Below are 19833 nucleotides of genomic sequence, written 5' to 3'. Positions count from 1 at the left end.
CTCCACCCATTCGGTCAGGGGCGTCCAAATTCTCAATCTTTTCCTCTGTGATCTACTGCCCTTTCTAGAATAAACAGCTTTCTCTAAGTTATATACAGCCAAAAGTCGGGTCAGCCATTGTTAGAACACCAGAGGGTTAGGATCCAACCACGCTGAAGCAATGCACAGCCTCAAGATAGTGATAGATAAAAAAAATCTAATCTCTCTTGCTTTCTGCCACCTCTCCTCCAGATGCCCCTTCTAAAATTAGGGCTGGTGATAAAAATATTTCCATTTTGAGTTCATCATTTAAAAAAAACTAGAGATCTAATTTTTCTAGTCTGAAACCTCACCACACAGAGCAAACATGTGAACAATACCTGATCCATTTATTGTTCAGTGAGGGCACTGCATACCTTTGCCCACTTCCCATTTAGTGATCCTATTAGGAGTATAATTCTTATAATACTGGGCTTGTAAATTTGCTGATAATAAAATAAACTGTGCAGATGAGAAAGGTTTGAAAAATATTGTATCTGTTGTCCCTACCTTCTCTTCCCACTTCCTGGAGTATTTATCTGAATCATCTTTTATTGGCATGTTGAGTAGACTATAGATTGTTCCATTTGGGCATTCCTTTGGCTCCAGCAATTTATCAACTACATCAGTTCTTAAAAACCCAGCTGGCCCACCAGCCTTTTGTCATAAAAAATCTCTCATTTGGAGGTACTTAAAGAAGTCCCTTCGACCAACGTTTAAATTCATTTTTAAGTTCATCAAACAATACTCTACCCATAGGGCAAAAAATGCCCCACCCTAAAAAGCCCAGCATTAATCCAATTACATATATATTGATCTGTACAAATCTCAGGTAAATTCATATTTTTCGACAGGGATGTGTAGAAGTTCAGTCTGCCGGTCCCTAACAGTCTACGAACAGCAGTCCATACATTAACAACCCCTTAAAGGGTCTTGAAGCAAACTTTTTTGTAGTAGCTAAATTCTAGCTGCTGCCATAGACAACCCCATGCCTCCCTCCCAATTAAAAGTTCATGTGGCCTGTTCTGACATCAGAGCAGCTCTGTGTAACAATGTAGTTGCCGAATAATATAACTTCAGATTTGGTAAGGCCCAATCTCCTCTCTCCCGTCGTAGCATAAGAATTTAAGAGCTCTTCTAGGTCTAGTGTAAGCCCAAATAAACCACGAGAATGTATCTTCCAGTTTCTTAAGTCATTGATTTGCAAATTGGGAAGGGATAGCCCCGAAAAAATCAAGGATTTTTAGAAAAAAAAGCATCTTCACTACATTACATCTACCAACTAATGTTAGATGAAGATTGTTTAGTCTACAAAGATCCTTTTTAGTCTTGCCAATAAGAGGGTTGAGATTATCCTTGACTATATTATCTAAATTAGCCATAATACTGACTCCAAGAAAACTGTGTTTTTCACTACCTGGTTGTCTGTCAATGTTATCTTGACTTTAATAACTATCTGAGTCTTGCCTTTATTCAACGTATATCCAGACAGTCTACCAAAATTTACAGTCTTTTCTTCCACCACTTTCAGTGCCATTTAGGGATCAGGGGTCACAAGAGCAATATCGTCAACATACGCCAACGTCTTCCTAGCCCAACCTTGCACTTGTATCAGTAGAATTGCCAAATTATTTTCCAGACTGCATATATAAGGGTCAATATATACTGCAAACAACAACGGAGAACACGGCAGCCTTTGCTGTGTCCTATGAGAGATCACATACGGCTCTGACAATTCCCCATTCACAAGTACCCTGGCCACGGGTTTGTTGTATAACATTTTGACCACCTGATAAAAGCCCTTCCCAACACCCACCCTTTGCAAATGGGCCCACAGGAAATGCCAGGAGACCCTATCAAAAGCTTTCTCTGCATACAGCAGAATTAAAGCACTAGGGTCCCCTTTAACCTGAGTAGCATTGAAAAAGAGCGATAACTCCCCGCAAATGATCTATTGTGCCTCTCCCTGGGATGAACCCATGGTGCCTTATGAAGACTATCTTATATATTACCGGAGATAAACGTGAGGCTAGACTTTTTTGAATATATCTTACAATCTCCATTAATCAAATTTATTGGGCGATAAGACCCAACTTCCTGAACTGGTTTATTTGTTTTAGGAAATACCAAAATTTTAGCGGAAGACAAGGAACTCGGAGGTCTCTCTCCCCTAAACATATGATCAAATAGTCTAGTCATGCAATCATTAAATTGCCTGTAAAACACTGTAAAATTCAGTAGGGATACAATCAGTGTCTGTAGCTTTTCTGGCCAACAAACTAGCCAACACAAAAAGAATCTCTACCCACTGTGGGGAGACTTCCAGCTGTTCTTGCTCTTCAGAAGAGAGTTTATCGCAGGGAATTGTGTCCAAGTACTCTTGTACCTCACTAAGATCCCCTTGGTGCTGACCAAAAAAAGGGATTTATAGAATTTATGAAATTATGCTCTGATTCTAGTAGGGTCGGATACCAGCCCTTTTGCTGGATCTCTTATTTCCCAGACCTCATTTTGCATGTTATTTTGTCTAGTTCTTATAGTTAGATGATGGCCAATCTGCTCGCTACATTTATAGGCTTTTTCCTCCCAAACCGTAAGTTTATCTGTGGCTTTCCTAGCCAATATTTCGGCAATTGTCACTTTGGCTACAGCCACCTTTACTTGGAGCCTCCCCTACGTCGCCCTCTTTTGAGTGACTATACTAATACTTCTTCCACCGAGGCTAAATCTATCTGAAGATTCTGTAAAATGTGTTTTCCTTTTCTACCATGATTCACAGAAAACTGAAATTATTCCCCATATATACCCACTTTCATGGCGTCTCAGACCACCTCTATTGATGCAGTCTCTAAATTGTCTTTCAAAAATGAAGGAATCCAATTTACCATGTGTGTGCAATATGCTTCATTTACAAGAAGAGCCTGTTCAGAACTCCAGGACGTCACCTTAGGTTTCAGCCCTTCTCTCTGTATTTCAACCACAAAGGGATTATGATCTGAAAAAATACAAGGGTATCTTTCTATTGCACAGTCTTGGATTTGGGAATACGATACAAAATCATAATCCAACCGCGCATGAGATTGGTGTGGCACTGAAAAATAGGTGTACCTCTGTTCTATAGGTCTTTGAATATGCCACAAGTCAGCCAAGCCATGATCTCAACAGAGACCTCTAAAACCTTTGGTTTCCTCCCTATGTACACCCAGCCCTCCTCCATAGAACAGCTTCGTGGTAGGTTGATATTAAAATCCCTGCATAAGATAATAGGAATGCCAGTTCATTAGATAGCCACTCAAATAAACCAGGATCATTATCAATACATCCATATATTGAACATAAAGTACACTTTTCCTCAATGAATGTCTGGCATTCAGGAATTACCCATCTACCAAGTTTGTCTACCCTTACTTGATTAAAGTGCAGACTATCATTTCATGCAAGGATTACCACACCACATGTCCGAGCACTTTGTGAGGTCCCCCCAATCAGCCTATAGCCCAGGGAATTTAACAAATTCCATTGTGCTCCTTCAATATGGATCTCTTGCATACAAACAATAGCTGCACATATCATTTGCAGTCCTAATGCTAATCTCTGTCTATTCTTATGCTCATTGAGCCTACAAATATTGATAGTAGCTAGTCACAATTTTCCCATTCCAAGTCTACAAGAAAAACCCAGAGATCCCCTCCTAAAACCTTTCTACGTTGAAGCAAAAAAATCACAAAAAGCCAGACTTTCCATTGAGTAAAAAATCTTATCTGCCCACCAGCATGTGAAATCCTCCCTTCGCCACCCTTCTGGTTCACTCCCTCCATCCCCTGGACAACCACTCAAACCACCAAAAATTGAGCAATCAGGCCCCAACCTGAGTAAGGATACCTGAAGAAAACCCCACCTCTGCCCATCCTCCTGCCCTGCTAACCTGATAAATTCTACATTTCCATCTGCCTTTTCTCCCAACATACCATAAGCCCCAAAATCCCTTTCTTCTTATGTATCTGACTTTGGCTCTGTGATATACCTTCCACATATTCCATAATCACATCCACCATGGTAGCTTTGACAGCTACTCCTCCGGGAGCAACCGTACCATCACTAACTCCACCCCCATCTTCCTTCATTTAGTGCGGATGCACAGCCCACCAGAAATGTCTTTTAATTACTCCTGAGCCTGAATCTTAGATGTGAAACTACGGGTTCGCCCTTTAAAAACATTCTTTAAACAGGAAGAATTCTGTAGATAACCTTCAGCCCCCAGTTTCTGATATGGTGCAAAGAGCCGCCTCATTCACCATCCATGCTTCACAGTAGAATGTGCAAAATCAGGTATAACAAAAAAGACACCCCATCATAGTATCTTTTTGCATTTGGGCGAGCTAGATTATAAAATATTTGGTGTAACAAGAAGTTTCCAAAGTAGACCTGAATTGCTCAGTCGTTTTTTCAACATCAGTGGAAATTGGTGCACTTGCTGAACTTCCATCTTCCAATTGCATTTAGTCAGATGTGGAAATGCCCCTTTCAAAAAGGACACCATAAAGTTTCTGACATTGCCCCCCTCCGCCCCTTCAGGCACCCCCAGGAATCTTAGATTGTTCCGTCGTTACCAATTTTCTTTGTCTTTAAGCTTCCACATGACATCAGTCAGAGCACCCTCTTGAAATGAGCCCTAGGTTTTCAGTATAGACACTTCAGCATCCAAGATTTCTGTCTGCCCTTCCAGCATAGCACTTCTCTTTGCAATATCGGGGCAGGTTTTGTTGACTTTTCTAACTTTGACCTGCATTTTTTGGAGGCGAGGCACACCCGCCGGTTGTCACTCAACTGAAAGTTCTTTGCAAGAGTGGGTTCTACAGTATTAGCGACTCCCGGCGCACCCATCTCCTTTTGCCACCCTTAGCCACTTTCTTTTCATTTTTTTGTCCCCGTCGGGAAGCAGTAGCTGAGTGGCAGAGTAGTCCCATCTTAATTCCCTAATACTTTCTCTATTGGGGTCTTCTCGTGGATTTTTTCCTTCTTCTTTTCTCCCCTTTTGGAAAGTGATTTTTTGCATTGGGTCAGGCTTGCGGATTCTTCCAGCACACTACTACTGTTCCAATTGATATCTGCTTCCCCACTTGAAGCTAAGATGCTTGCATCCGATATATCCGATTCGTCTGTCAGCGAAAAGACTTTATCCATGGCATCCGGGGACACACCAATTTAATTTTGAGCTTTGTCCCCCTGGGAGCTAGGTTACCTAGGTGTTAGGCTACCCCCTTCTCCTTCTGCCATTGCAGCCCGGTTAAGGGGATTACCCCCTGTGTCGCCTCTGTAACAGAGCCTGCCACAGCCTCTGCACTGGGAAACTCAAATATGGTCAGATCACTCTGCTGGTGCTACAGTCCAGAATCCTCTTCCCCATCAAAGTATCTCCACTCACATCCCTATTCTCAGCTGCCGTGATTTCTTTAGGTAAAATATATTGGCCCTTTGATTTACTACCAGCGACCGGTACAGACTTTGCATCCTTATTCAGTCTAGACAACTTTTCAATGTCAAAACTTTTGAGCCAACTACTCTGGGGCCAAGAATAGATTAATAATCAGGGGTTGGTACCCCCTGAGTCACACACAGCCCGCTGTGGTAGCTTCCTTATGGAGTCAGTCTTATCCTTAACGATACAGCTTTTTCCTTTCTTCTCCCCTGCTTTGTGCTCCATGGCAGTCTCGTGTCAGGGCAGCACAACAATCTGAGCAGGAGAAGTAGCAGTAGTGGAAGTTGCTGCAGCAGCTAGGACGGCCGATCATTGCTTGCTGATTTTCGCACCCCGCCCGCCATGTCCCCAGCTGAGAGCACTTTCAGCGACTGCACAGAGAAAAGGTTCATGGCCCACTGGGCCAGAAACCGCTCTGGGTTAACTGCTGCTGATAGCAGCAACCGGTCCAATATGCTTAACCGATCACTTCCACATCCAGCTCAGACCCTTCAGCAGCGTACTTGGTTGCAACGCTCTCCCCTTGCGCAGTACAAGTTCCGTCCGCATGCTCAGTCAGCACCGAACAATGAGCTGGTGGAGTGGCGACGGGATGGTGGGCAGTACTGCAGACTAACTCAGCTGCCATCTTGCTCCCCCTGTTATCCGAAATGTTTCCAATTCCAAAGGCTGGGTCCTAGGGGTACCATTATAATGACCCAGGCTCCACCCTTGCTTTTAAACACTAGGGGCCTCATTTATAAGGCAGATGCACCACTGGTGTGCCACTTTTTTGACACACAGGCGGCGCAGTGTGCCTGCCCATATTTACAAGGCTATGTAAAGTTGTGTTGCATAACTTTTCATGGCCTTGTAAATATGGGCCCCTTTCACTGCGCTCTCTGCACACTCTGTGAAGTGAAACAACAACTCCTGTAGCATGTACTGCAGTAAGGATAGGAATAGCGAGGATAGAGGAAACTGCTAATCCAAGGACACTGGTCTCTCTGAATGTAGCAGTGTACTGCTGATCTGGGCCGCTTCTGTATGTCCTGCAGGGTCTCCTGCCCCAGGGATGCTGGCACTGCTGAGGAGAGGACACTAGCCCATTCTGGATCAGTTAGGAGCCTCTGGTGCAGAGTTTTAGAGGAGACAGCAGTAGGCTCAGGACCTTTACCTTTTCTGTTCTTGTCCATTAAAGACGTGCCAGAGGGTCCCTTGGGTCAGAGAGAGTCCAGGCTCCGACAGTGGCAGCCACAGGAGGAGGCTCAGTCACGTGTTTGCCGGCAGTACTCACATTTTCTTCTCACGGCTCTGCTTCACTCTGTTTCCAGTGGCAGCTCCTGAGTCCTGCACTGGAGGTGACATGAGTCAAGTCACATGGTGGAACCGGACGTGGTTGTCCCCGGTTTCCTTGGCAATGATGCGAAGCACTGCGGTCTACAGTGCGATCGAGCCTGGCCAGAACTTGGTGGGTGGTGGTAAAAAAAACTCAGCTCCATAAACGGAGCATGGGTTGGCAAGACTCAGCTGGCTTTGTCCGCAGTGTTTGCCACTCACCCTTAGTTCCCATTCAACATCCATGGAACCTGACAAATTCCCAGATTTGCAAAGTTCTGCAAATCTGGGAACACGTCGGAATCCTATGCCTCTCCAGGGGAGGTGTAGGAGTGGTGCAACAAGAAGAAATACTTATATTTCTCCTCGTTTTTTCCTCTTTCTATGCGTGCTGCATTCTACAGCATGCATAGACAGAGGAAAAGGCCATAAATGATTGTTTTTGTGCAGGAATGTGTCCGTTCCTGCATAAAACCAATCATCTCCACAACATGATGCAAGGGTGCCTGCAATGGCACGTGGCATCCAAATGTTCACCAGTGCAGGGGAAAGCACAGGGATGCGTTGTATTGTTGTTAATACAACGCATCCCTGCGCTTTTAAAATGACGCAGCTTAGCACTGCAAAACGGCTTGTGGCACCGCACTGCTTCATTTTTTTGCAAATTAGGCCCTAGCTTCTTTAGAAGTAGGTGAGCTAACAAATTAACAAGGAGAGCCTGTACATGAGCTGAGCCATGAAACTGACAAGTAATTCATGCAACAAAATATGCAAAGTCTCTTCACAATTCAAAAAAGTGTATTTTGCCCATTTGTGCATATAACTTATCAAGCTCTCCCATTCAAGCATATGAAAATTATTGTTTACCATCCCAATACTGCGCGGTCAACCATCTATTCCCCTAGGCACTCCAACCATAGGCCCCATGCTTTCTTGTGTTTCTCGGGTCATCCCCTTTATTTATATATGTATTGTTCTGCAATGGAGCAATAGTCCATGCCTATGGCCCATTATTCTGCTAGTAGGACCTTCTCTGATCTCTAGTTGCATATAATGTTTCTCTTCGCCACCAGAAAGCCCATGGCTACCAGGAGTCAAATCTTCCTTTTAAATACATATAAGTCACCTCTATGGTAGGCCCGAAAAAGCTTATAGGGCAGTATGCAGTGTATTTAAAACGCTGGATATGCACTTTTCACTTTTACATGTCCTGGTAGTAAAAATCTCTTAAATTCATTTTTCACTACTGCAAGGCCTACCTCTCCCAGTGGATAATATTGGGTTACCTTATTACATTTAATAAGTGATAACTTTCTATTGGGACCTGTTAGAACTGGGGGTCTCTAGTTGGCGGAGGTAGGTACCTTTGACCAAATAGGGACCCTTGCTTCTAGTCAGGGTAAGGGGGATACACACTTTAGATAACCCCTGCTCACCCCCTTGGTAGCTTGGCACGAGCAGACAGGCTTTTCCCAAAGGCAATATGTAAAGTATTTGTACCAACACTCACAGTAACACAGTGAAAACACCACACATGGACACCACATCCATTTAGAAAAATAAAGTATCTTTATCTAAACACACAACAAACAGATACTCGGTAGAATGTCTTTAAAAAGGGCTGTTGCAAAAATTAATTTGTAGATGATAAATGTGACACTTTAGTCTCAAAGTACCTGGGATGCGTAACGCAAAACAAACAAAAAGGGTCGCAGAGAAGGTGAAGCGTCGATTCTTCCTGAGCTCTGGTTACGATGTGACAAGATGGCGCGTCGATGCGTTGCGACGATCCGGTGCGATGCGTCAAAATGGCGTCTTTACTGTGATGCGATAACGTGGAGGCGATGCGTGCACCCTTGACAGCCGTGCGGCAAACTTGTTGGATTACAGTGCCATGACAGGCCCAGCGACAATCTTCTGTGGTGATGCGACGACACCCTCAGTGTTGGCGACACGCTTCTCTGGTGTTGCAGCGGCGATCAGCGGCGGCGCGCTTCCGCAGCGATGCGACGGCCCTGCGACACGCTTCTCCGGTGATATTACGGCACCCTCTGTGGTGGGGGCACGCTTCTCCGGTGATACGACGGCAAACAGCGGCAGCGGTGACACGCTTCCTCAATGATGCGACAGCCACTACTGTGGCGGCGTCACCCTTCTCTCTCATTGCGTCACGCTTCCAGCTCCAAACAGCAAAAAGGCCTCACACACAGTTACAGGCCCTCCTGGCAGACTGGATTTCCCAGCAAGGAAATTCAGGGAAGCTGGGGGTGAAGTCCTTTTGTGCCAGGGACTTCAGAAACAGGAGGCCAGCTCTTCTCAGGTCCTTGGAGACCTTTCTTCAGATGGACACAGCACACATAAAAGTCCTTCTTCAAGCAGGGGACACAGCACACAGCAAAGTCCCTTGGTCCTCTCCTTAGTAGAAACAGCAAACTGCAGGCCAACCCCAGACACACAGCAAGGGGGCAGTACTTCTCCTCAGTCTCTTTAGCTGATCTTTGGCAGGGATTCCTCTTGATCACGAAATAGTCTTGGAAACTTTTATATCCCTGTGTTTCCACAACAGGAGGCCAGCTCTTCTCAGGGCCTTAGAGACTTTCTTTTCAGGACACAGCACACAGCAAAGTCCTTTCTTCAAGCAGGGGGGACACAGCACACAGCAAAGTCCTTTCTTCAAGCAGGGGGGACACAGCACACAGCGAAGTCCTTCTCCTTCCTTTGGCAGAAATAGCAACTGCAGACCAACCCTAGACACACTTGGGCCTGTTATAGGGGTGTCCTATGCGCACGGAAAGGGAGAGGTAGGGCCTGGCAAGTGGGTGCACTTGCCAGGTCAAGATGGCAGTTAGCAACGGCGCGCAGGCACTGCGGTGGCAGGCCTGAGACATCTCTTATAGGGCTACTTATGTGGGTGGCACAATCAGTACTGCAGACCCAGTAGTAGCATTTGATTTACCAGCCCTGGCACACTTAGTGAGCTTTACTAGGGACCTACTGATAAGACAAATATGCCAATCATGGATAACCAATCACAATAAAAATGTATACAGGGAGCACTTGCACTTTGACACCGATCAATGGTGACAAAGTGCCCAAAGCATCTAAACCAGCAAAAACAAAATCCAGCATAGCATCAAAAATATAGGTGGTAGAGGCAAAAAGTCAAGGAAAACCACGTCAAGGATGCCAGGTTTAACAGGACCAGATAGGAATGTTGAGTTTGGTGTCTAAGGAAATGTAATTTAAAGTCCTCGACAATGTTAAAGTCTGATCTTAAGGCACAATTTTTAAAATCCCACTTTCAGAAATGTTGGCATGTACTTGTCCTAACCATTTGGTGCCTGCAGCCTGTTCCTGGGTCACATGATTAGGTGTAACTGACATGTCTTTGTATATTGCTCCCAGATAGTGAGACAGTGGGAAATAGTAGCTGGCAGGATCGCCATCTCTGACCTAATGATGGGGAGGAGCTGTCACCTACCACACTTGCAAATCACAAATGCACTGCCCATCACACTCTCAAACAGTTTTGACACTAGTCATTTGAGAGCCCAGACTAGCTGGGACCAGGGCAGGGAGGCAGGAAACAGAACCATCTCCTACTTCAAAGAGGGCCCCCGGTATTAATAGTGGACCCTCAGACCCAACACTTCAGTACACTTCCAGACCTATGGAAGACTCAGAAGTACTGCTGTGCTGCTCTGCAACAAGGACTGCTGTCCTGCTGCACTGCTGCACTGCTGCCTGAGAAAAACGACTGCACCTGCATCTTGATACCAGGACCACAAGAGTGACTCCAAGGGCTAGTTGACTGGCCTCCTCATCAGAGCCTCAGGGACAGAAATGACTCCAACCACCTTGAATCCAGCACCTTTAGTCAGTCTGCCGTGAGACCTGCCTCCAAGCAGGGCCACCTCAGTCCTTGACCCTTAGAACTAGGTTTGAAGGTTCTCTGGACACCCAACTGTGCTTCTGTGAGCAGGACCGACACAGCGTGATGCAACTTCTTGCAGCCGCATCAGAGTCACAGCAGTGCAATGCATCCTCGATGCTGGACCCCAGCCGTCACGCTTCTCCGAACTGCCACTGTGTGATGCATCTTCAATGCAGGCCATAGCATTGCAGGGCCCGTGCCGACGGCTTCCTCAATGACGACACACGACTCCACATCACAGCCCCACAGCTTCCTCGGAACTGCCGGTGCAAAATGCATCTTCGAAGCAGAATGGCAAGCATGACGATAATGTAGGACTCCGCATCGCAGCACCGCAGCTTCCTTGGAACTGCTGCTACACGACACATCATCGACGTAGGATCTTGCAATGCTCTACAAACCAGGATTTGGTGTACTTTGCTCAGCAGGCCTAACTAGGTCCCTTTATCTGGTCCACGCTCCATCGCGTTCAACCTGAACTTGTGAGTTTGTCCCGGTCCAGTGCAAGCAGATAATCACAGTTAGCTCTTTGTGCCGTTAGGCACTATTTCCACTTAAATCTTTAAAATTGCATATCACTTTTTCTACTGATTGGATTTTTGACGTTTTGACCCCAAATATTATTTTTCTAAATTGGTGTAGTATTTTTTTGGTTGTTGTGTTTTCACTCTTTTTTTTTTGTGCTGCCTCTAAATTAAGCCTGACAGAGTTGGTGCAAGCTACCAGGGGGTTTTCACAGGTTAATTTGGGGTTGCTTGTATTTCACCCTGACAGAAATTGTGGCTGCTGTTTGAGTAGGGTTTCACCCTCCTCAACCTGTCACCCAAAGTCTAACAAATCCCCACAATGTTTTATATGTTTTCTTTACTGATGCCGACCACTTGATTCTTGGATGCAAAATTGTTCTTTCTGTATTCTATTATTACTTTTTCTTTGGAGATTGTTAGGTGTGGGATTAAAGCTCAAGGAGTTACTCCCACAGGGCATGCACTGGCAACCTATGTATCATTAGCAAGTGCTGGCTGTCCATGTACTCAAGGACCCTGGCTACATCAAGGGTATCATTTTTAGTGTGTGTAGTGGGTGTTTACACCTGTGCAGGAGGTTTTCTCATAATTATAAACTCGTGTCCGAAGGTTTCAGATAATCTATTGACAATGGTGGAAATGTGATTACAGAACAACTGCAACCTTGTTTTGAAGGCAATAAACACATTACCATTGACTTCAACTGACCTTCAAAAAGGAGGTTCAGCCCCATGAGTTTGATAATGTCATCCATACAAAACTGTCTTGGTATTGCACGTTTTTCTTCATTAATGTTCATAGATACCATGGGCCCTTCTTTGCCTGTTTAGAACCAATTTCCAAACGCTAACAGATGACTGACTGCTCATTGCCATGAAGATGCTACTCATTATAGGAAGGTAGATCCTACTGCTCATCACAACAAAAGATACCAAATGCATGGCACACTCAGTGGATGGCTTCTGAGTGTTTACTTTGTTCAACGCACAACGATTCACGCTGCAGTTTCATTTTTATGAGCGCTACAGAGGAGGCAATCTCCAAGCTTCAAAGTCGGGCCGCTCTAATGGTTTCCTGCTAGTCTCGCCCATCGCTGCTCGCAGTTCCCTCAATCTCCCCGGTGCCGTTCCCACACCACAGCCTCCCAGCATGCCAGCTTGTATTTTATTTACACTGGAGGGGGGGCATGTACAGGTTCTGTCAAGCTCTGCTTTGGGGACCAACTTTAGAGGTCTTGGGGGCATATTATCAAGAAACCGGCGTTAAAATTATCGCCGCTTTAGCGGCAGAAAACTGCCGCTAAAGCAGCGATAATGGGCTTGATAATATGCCATTATGAATTTCCATAGAAGCCCATCTTATGGTGTCAACATGGGCTTCTATGGGAATTCTCCAGGGCATATTATCAAACCTATTATTGCCGCTTTAGCGTCAGTTTTCTGCCGCTAAAGCGGCGATAATTGTAACGCCGTCCTTGATAATATGCCCCTTGGTCCGCTTGGAAAGCAGCAGTACAGGACGACGAGTGCGTCTCCATCTACATCGGAACTGCGGCACTGAAGTGTGGCATGGCAGCTGATTCCACCATGCATGGCCGCATAGTATCGCCATTGGCACCCCTCAGTCCCCCCTCCACAAAATACATTACCCAATAATAACACACACTGAGACTGTTTGTTTGGGTACAAAATGCTGCAGGTTTATTACATACACCGTTATGTAATAGGTGGGTTATCTTACGGGCGATCCAAGGGCAGGCAACCAACTGGGCCGCCTGCCCGCCTGATGAGCCGGGCAGCACTGGGGCGAACCCCGCCTTTGCTGCCATCGAAGTGATTCTCTTCCAGGATCACGTGACTGTTGGTAACTTCTACTCACGTCCCTTCCCGGGGCGGAGCGTAGCATAGCAAACCCCCCTGTTGTTCAGGCCCACAACCGCCCGAAGAACTAGCGGGGCGCCGACACGGCTTCCAGGACCCTCCCATGAGGCTCCTCGGATTTGGCTCTGGCACCCCCTATGGTGCCGCGCAGAGGTACCCTTTGTACCGGCCTGCTTCCAGATCGCCCTGTAACTCCGCCTGCAACGAAAAAAGGAAATATTAGAATGTTCTCACCCCCACCTGCCAACCACGCCGGGTAAGCGGTAGGGAGGGATGAGGCGTGCGGGGTGACAAGAGGTCGCCGGCATGGTGGAAGAGGGCTATATAGCCTCCCCCCACGCCCGAGGAGTCCCGGAAGTGATGCCCCCGCGTCACTTCCGGGCAGGAAAGAGAGGGGGGGACACCGGCCGGAGTCCCTGCCCCCCAGGAGGGGGCGGGGAGGGGTGACCGGTGCCCAGGCGACACTAGGGCGCCGACCGCTCTAGTGGCCCCCTGCGGGGGCCACGGTCAGCGGCATAGTATCGCCATTGGCACCCCTCAGTCCCCTCTCCACAAAATACATTACCCAATAATAACACACACTCAGACTGTTTGGTTGGGTACAAAATGCTGCAGGTTTATTACATACACCGTTATGTAATAGGTGGGTTATCTTACAGGCGATCCAAGGGCAGGCAACCAACTGGGCCGCCTGCCCGCCTGATGAGCCGGGCAGCACTGGGGCGAACCCCGCCTTTGCGGCCGTCCAAGTGATTCTCTTCCAGGATCACGTGACCGTTGGTAACTTCTACTCACGCCCCTTCCCGGGGCGGAGCATAGCATAGCAAACCCCCCGGTTGTTCAGGCCCACAACCGCCCGAAGGACTAGCGGGGCGCCGACAGGGCTTCCGGGACCCACCCATGAGGCTCCTCGGATTTGGCTCTGGCACCCCCTATGGTGCCGCCCAGAGGTACCCTTTGTACCGGCCTGCTTCCAGATCACCCTGTAACTCCGCCACAGCTCTGGAGGCGGCCACCTTCACCGCCAGAGCCCCCACCAAACCACTATAGTCTTATCTGCAACCTCTCCTGTCTAGAGCTTCCTGCACTCCAAATAAAAGAGAACCGTCCCTACTGGTTATAGATGGCCCCATCTATATCCCAAAGCCCTAGACGCTATCCTGGGTCAGATAGTGTCTGCTGAAACGAGAGGCACGTCAGGCCTGGGGAGTTGTGCCAAGAGCAATTCACCCCATGCTTGAAAGTTCCACTGCTTCACTCGCCTCAGCCCCGATCTAGCTCTGTGCGGGGTGGCCGCCGACCCCCAGGCCCGTTTGTGTGTTGATCTCACCTAGCTGTCGTTCTCCAAGCCCTGAGTGCGCCTGAAAACCTGCGTGCCCATCTATGGGACCGCAGCCTGTTTGCTAGGTGACGACTCCCCCACCCGCCTGGCTGCTCTGGCTATTCTGGCGAGAGGGATTCTATACAACCTTTGAACAGTCCCCTTTGTTTGCCAAATCCTGACCCGCAGGAGTGTTCATAACTGAAGTGTGTGGCCATGGGCAAGGAACTCTCATGCCCTTGCCATGCATCCCCTATTCCTTATGGGAATTCTACCCGTTCAGCTCCTTCTGTGGTGAAACCCCCCAGGCATACTGGCTTAGAGAATCTGTCTGATTTAAGCAGTGAGCATTGCCTGTGGCATGGTCCAAGCATTACGGATTGGCGAAGTTCTACTTTACCCATCCTAGAATGCTCTCAGATAAGAGGGTGTCAATGGGGGGGGGTGTACCCACCGCCAGCCCAAGGCATCCCCAGTGGTGACAAATTACCTGCTCCGTTAAAGTTTGGTTTTAGTTACCCGCTGGGCATGCCAAATGCTCTATTGACATAGTGTCCCACTGTGTTTGACACACTGCTACCCCCATTAATGGGACGGCAGCACACTATGTTGGCTGACTGCAACCCCACCAAACGAGGTACAAGTGTCAGTATCACAGGTTCCCAATTTCCTGCTAGCTCCAGTACACTACCAGTGGTTCCGCTGGGAGGTACCACAAACCGCATTGGTCATCCGAACCTTAAGAAGCGCCCCATTCTCACCTGGGCGCCCCTATTCGCCGGCATGGTGGGGGAGGGCTGTATGGCCTCCCTCCACGCCCCGAGGAGTCCCGGAAGTGACGCCCCCTGCGTCACTTCCGGGCAGGAAAGAGAGGGGGGACACACCGCAAGAGGTGTCTGCCGTGATGCAAAATAACTGGCGCATCCCTAGTTATATGCAGGGATGCGCCAGTTATTGTAAATCTGCCCCTGCATACATTATACCTGGCACAGGTATAATGTGGCGCTGGGGTTTACAAAGTAACACATCTACCTAGATGCGTCGTTTTGTAAATATGGTGCAGCGAGGCTAATTTTTATGCCGCTGGTGCGTCCCAAAAAGTGACGCACCGGCGGCGTAAAAGTGACGCAAGGGCTCATAAATAAGCCCCAAGAAATGCTCATAAATCGACGGTTTGCTCTTGCCCCTTGAGACGTTTGACGTTGCAGTCATGCTTCCAGTTTGTCAATTTGACCCCACATTCCAGAAATAACTCTTTTTAAGTCTCATGATAGTTTTAAATCTTTAATGCATGGGTAACGGTATATTTGATCTGTAACACCTCCATTAAAAAAAAAAACTTGACAGTACCTTTTGGCCCTGTAACACAGTTGCCATAGCCCGCGTGCTCTCTCTAAATGTCAAGGGTAGTAAGTTCTTGAACACCTGAAATGAAATGCGAACCTTGGAGAAGCAAATCTCAAGGTTGCTGCTGTGCCTCGCTACACCTTCAGCTAAGCTACATTTGGATAAACAGTGACAGGTTTCCATGTGTTTGTTCTTTAATTTCCTTCTTTACTTATTTTAATAATTTTATATATCGTACAGGACATGTCAGGTCGCAAAGGTATTTTCAGCGTGTGAGTATGCCTTCTCTGGATACATCCATCAGAGTGGGCCGATCGACTACCAGAAAAACCCCTCTTATTCCCTTCTGAAGGTGGGTTTGGGCCTTTTATGTATGCTGAAGATCACGACCACAGCCAATGGCAGTGACGGAAATTACGTTCAAAGAATCAATTCTCTGTGTGCTTAGTGGTGTCTTCAGAAATTAGACTGAGTAAGATTGGAGAAGTCATCGTTTTGGTGATTTTATCAAAGGAGCCAACCCTATTAAGCAAAATAACTTTCATACAAGTTGTAGCAGTAGTCCACAAACTAGAACTTCAGTACAGTGTTGCTATTGACAAGAAGAACTTACCATACTTACTTTCTAGGAGTTATTCCACTTCAGGAATTTGTCACTATAACTTTTTAAAGGATTTCTTCTGTTAGGACCACAAGTGTTGCTATTTGATAAACATTTTCAATATGTCCTAAAGCAACCATCACTTCTGCATCCCTTCCACCTTCCTCCCTTCAGTGTCTTCCTTCCCTTTGTCTCCTCTTTACATTTCATCCCAGCTACTGTTTGAGTTAAAGGCGTCCTAGTTTTTAACAGTGTATGAAGCTATTCCTTTCAAAACAATGTAGTGACTTTAAAGGTGCAAATTTTAGTTTCAATTGACTGCGTAGTTCATTAAGTAACACAGGTGGCCTGGACGGTGAACTCCGCTCTGTTCACGTAGTTTGTGGAGTTTTCTGCACTCCGCGCTCCGCTGAGCTCGAGGAGTGTAGAAAACTCCGCTTTGCTTAGTGCAGCAGATTTTTTTCCACGCTCGGGTAGAATTTTAACCCGAACGGCAGGAAGACCAGCGCGATTAGCAGTTCTCACTACACTCCACCACTTGCGGAACTTCGCCTGGTTGTTTGTAACTTCGCGGAGTTCCGCATAGCAAAACACCGCAAAGTACGCCCAGCTCTCCTTGTTACTCATTTGTTAAAAACAACTAATTTTCCAGAAGCAAAAATGTGGTGATATGAGTATGTTATGTAAGTTAAGGTTAGACTAGATGATTACTATATATATATATCCATGGGGAAAATGCGTTTTGGGACCCCCGTTTTTCTCTGCCCCCGCTTGACGAATCACCGTGAAACTTTCAGGATAGGAGCGGACCGGAGCTGGCCAAAAGTTTTGAAAAATTTGCGAAGATTCGTCAATCGGCGCCAAAGTTATTCCAAATAGAATGTTGCGGATTTCCTTTGGAAAATAGGTCCTAACTATATCTACCTACTGGCGACAGCACCTCGCGAGTTTAAAAAAAAAAAAAATCATGGTGCGCGCACGGTGAAAAACCTGAAAAAAAAATGTATTAATAAATACATAACTTAGCATTTAAAAAACCGTACAAATTCACTGAAAAAAACCATAGGTTTCACACACGTTATAGTTACGAATTAGCATTTAAAAAACCTTGCAAATTCACTTAAAAAACCATAGGTTTCACACATGTTATAGTTAGCTGGACATTTCACTCGTAAAAAACCAATGAAATTCCCCCGTTATAGTTACTGCAGGCAACTATAACTCACGCGACCGCAATCCTCTGCTGATGACGTCAGATATTACATCACTGATGACATATGTGTCTTTATGAAAAATAAATATTTGTAATATATGTATAGCTAAAGATTAATGGAAGAAGACATGGGTAAATAAGTGTCTAAATACAGTGATGTAATATCTGACGTCTTCAGCAGAGGATTGCGGTCGCGTGAGTTATAGTTGCCTGCAGTAACTATAACGGGGGAATTTCATTGGTTTTTTACGAGTGAAATGTCCAGCTAACTATAATATGTGTGAAACCTATGGTTTTTTAAGTGAATTTGCAAGGTTTTTTAAATGCTAATTCGTAACTATAACGTGTGTGAAACCTATGGTTTTTTTCAGTGAATATATATATATATCAAACATGCTGGTTATTGTAGTGCCGTAATATAAGACTACAGTGAGTTGCTTGCACGTTTAAAAATTTGGACAGTGAAAACCCCAGTGGGTCTGGAAAAGAGTCCCGCTCTCACCATGTTGCATCTTGTAATCTCCCAAAAACGGCTTCTCTGCCCTTTGTGCTGCATGTCAGTGGCTGCAGCACGGTCCATATTTCCATGGCAGGGCTTCTCCCACGACCGGGACCAGCCGTCAATTTAATCCAACAAAGAAGATTCCCATTTAGGAGAGCCCACGCAGATAGCTTGAATTTCGTTTTTATTTGAGATGTTGCAACACACTGGATGTAAGTCTGTTCCAAAAAATACACAGCCTGACGCGTTTCATGCTTCACACAGCATTTCCTCAGAGGCAATGTCCTTAATACGTCAAGCACACCGGCATTACTGAATTAGTTCCACCTGCTGCCCTAGTGGGCGTTGGCTCTTGCTGAGCATGCTGGTTATTGTAGTGCCGTACAATAAAACTACAGTGAGTTGCTTGCACTTTTACAAATTTGGACAGTGAAAACCCCAGTGGGTCTGGAAAAGAGTCTCGCTCTCACCATGTTGCATCTTGTAACCTCCCAAAAACGGCTTCTCTGCCCTCTGTGCTGCCTGTCAGTGGATGCAGCACGGTCCATACTTCCATGGCAGGGCTTCTCCCACAACCGGGACCAGCCGTCAATTTAATCCAACAAAGATGATTCCCATTTAGGAGAGCCCACGCAGATAGCTGGAATTTCGTTTATATATATTTATATATATATATATACATATCATCAAAGCCTCAGATAAAGGCGGTAACATCGTCATTCAAAACTGTGAGGATTATATCAAAGAAGCTACTAGACAACTTCATAATGAGGAACATTATGAGAAACTAACAAAAAATCCAATCATGAATTGGACAGATGAATACCACACGAAACTTTTGGCTTGGAAAGAGAGAGATCTTATTGATTTGGAAGAATATCTATACTTGAAAACTAATCATCCCATCACGGCAACTATTTATTTCTTACCAAAGATCCACAAATCAATCATCCATCCGCCAGGTAGACCCATTGTTAGCTCTATCGGTTCCTTACTGGAATCCACATCCCGGTTCATTGATATCTTCCTAATGAATTATGTAACAGCCCTGCCATCGTATCTGAGGGACTGTTCTGCTTGGGTTTTCGGATCAGATAGAACCCGCTCATCAGAGCCTCACTAACCCAGACAGAACGTTACCCCCTCCCTAGGGCCTATTTACAATAGTGCAACCACATATATCTACCACCTAAGGACAGGGAATTCCTACTATACATACCAAGACCTCTTATAATCGGCGGCCTCGCGATCCCATACTGTTCTGCTTGGGTTTTCGGATCAGATAGAACCCGCTCATTAGAGCCTCACTAACCCAGACAGAACGTTACCCCCTCCCTAGGGCCTATTTACAATAGTGCAACCACATATATCTACCACCTAAGGACAGGGAATTCCTACTATACATACCAAGACCTCTTATAATCGGCGGCTTCGCGATCCCATACGGATCCAGACCTCTCTGCCCATACGACAGTATCACAAGTGGCGGCCTCGCGATCCCATACGAATCCAGACCTCTCTGCCCATACGACAGTATCACAAGTGGCGGCCTCGCGATCCCATACGAATCCAGACCTCTCTACCTAGACGGCAGTCTCAGCACAATCGGCGGCCTCGCGATCCCATACGAATCCAGACCTCTCTGCCCATACGACAGTATCACAATCGGCGGCCTCGCGATCCTATACGAATCC

The sequence above is a fragment of the Triturus cristatus genome, chromosome 3_2 (genome assembly GCF_964204655.1).
Source record: "Triturus cristatus chromosome 3_2, aTriCri1.1, whole genome shotgun sequence".
Lineage (NCBI taxonomy): Eukaryota > Metazoa > Chordata > Amphibia > Caudata > Salamandridae > Triturus > Triturus cristatus.
Note: the sequence above shows the minus strand (reverse complement) of the source record.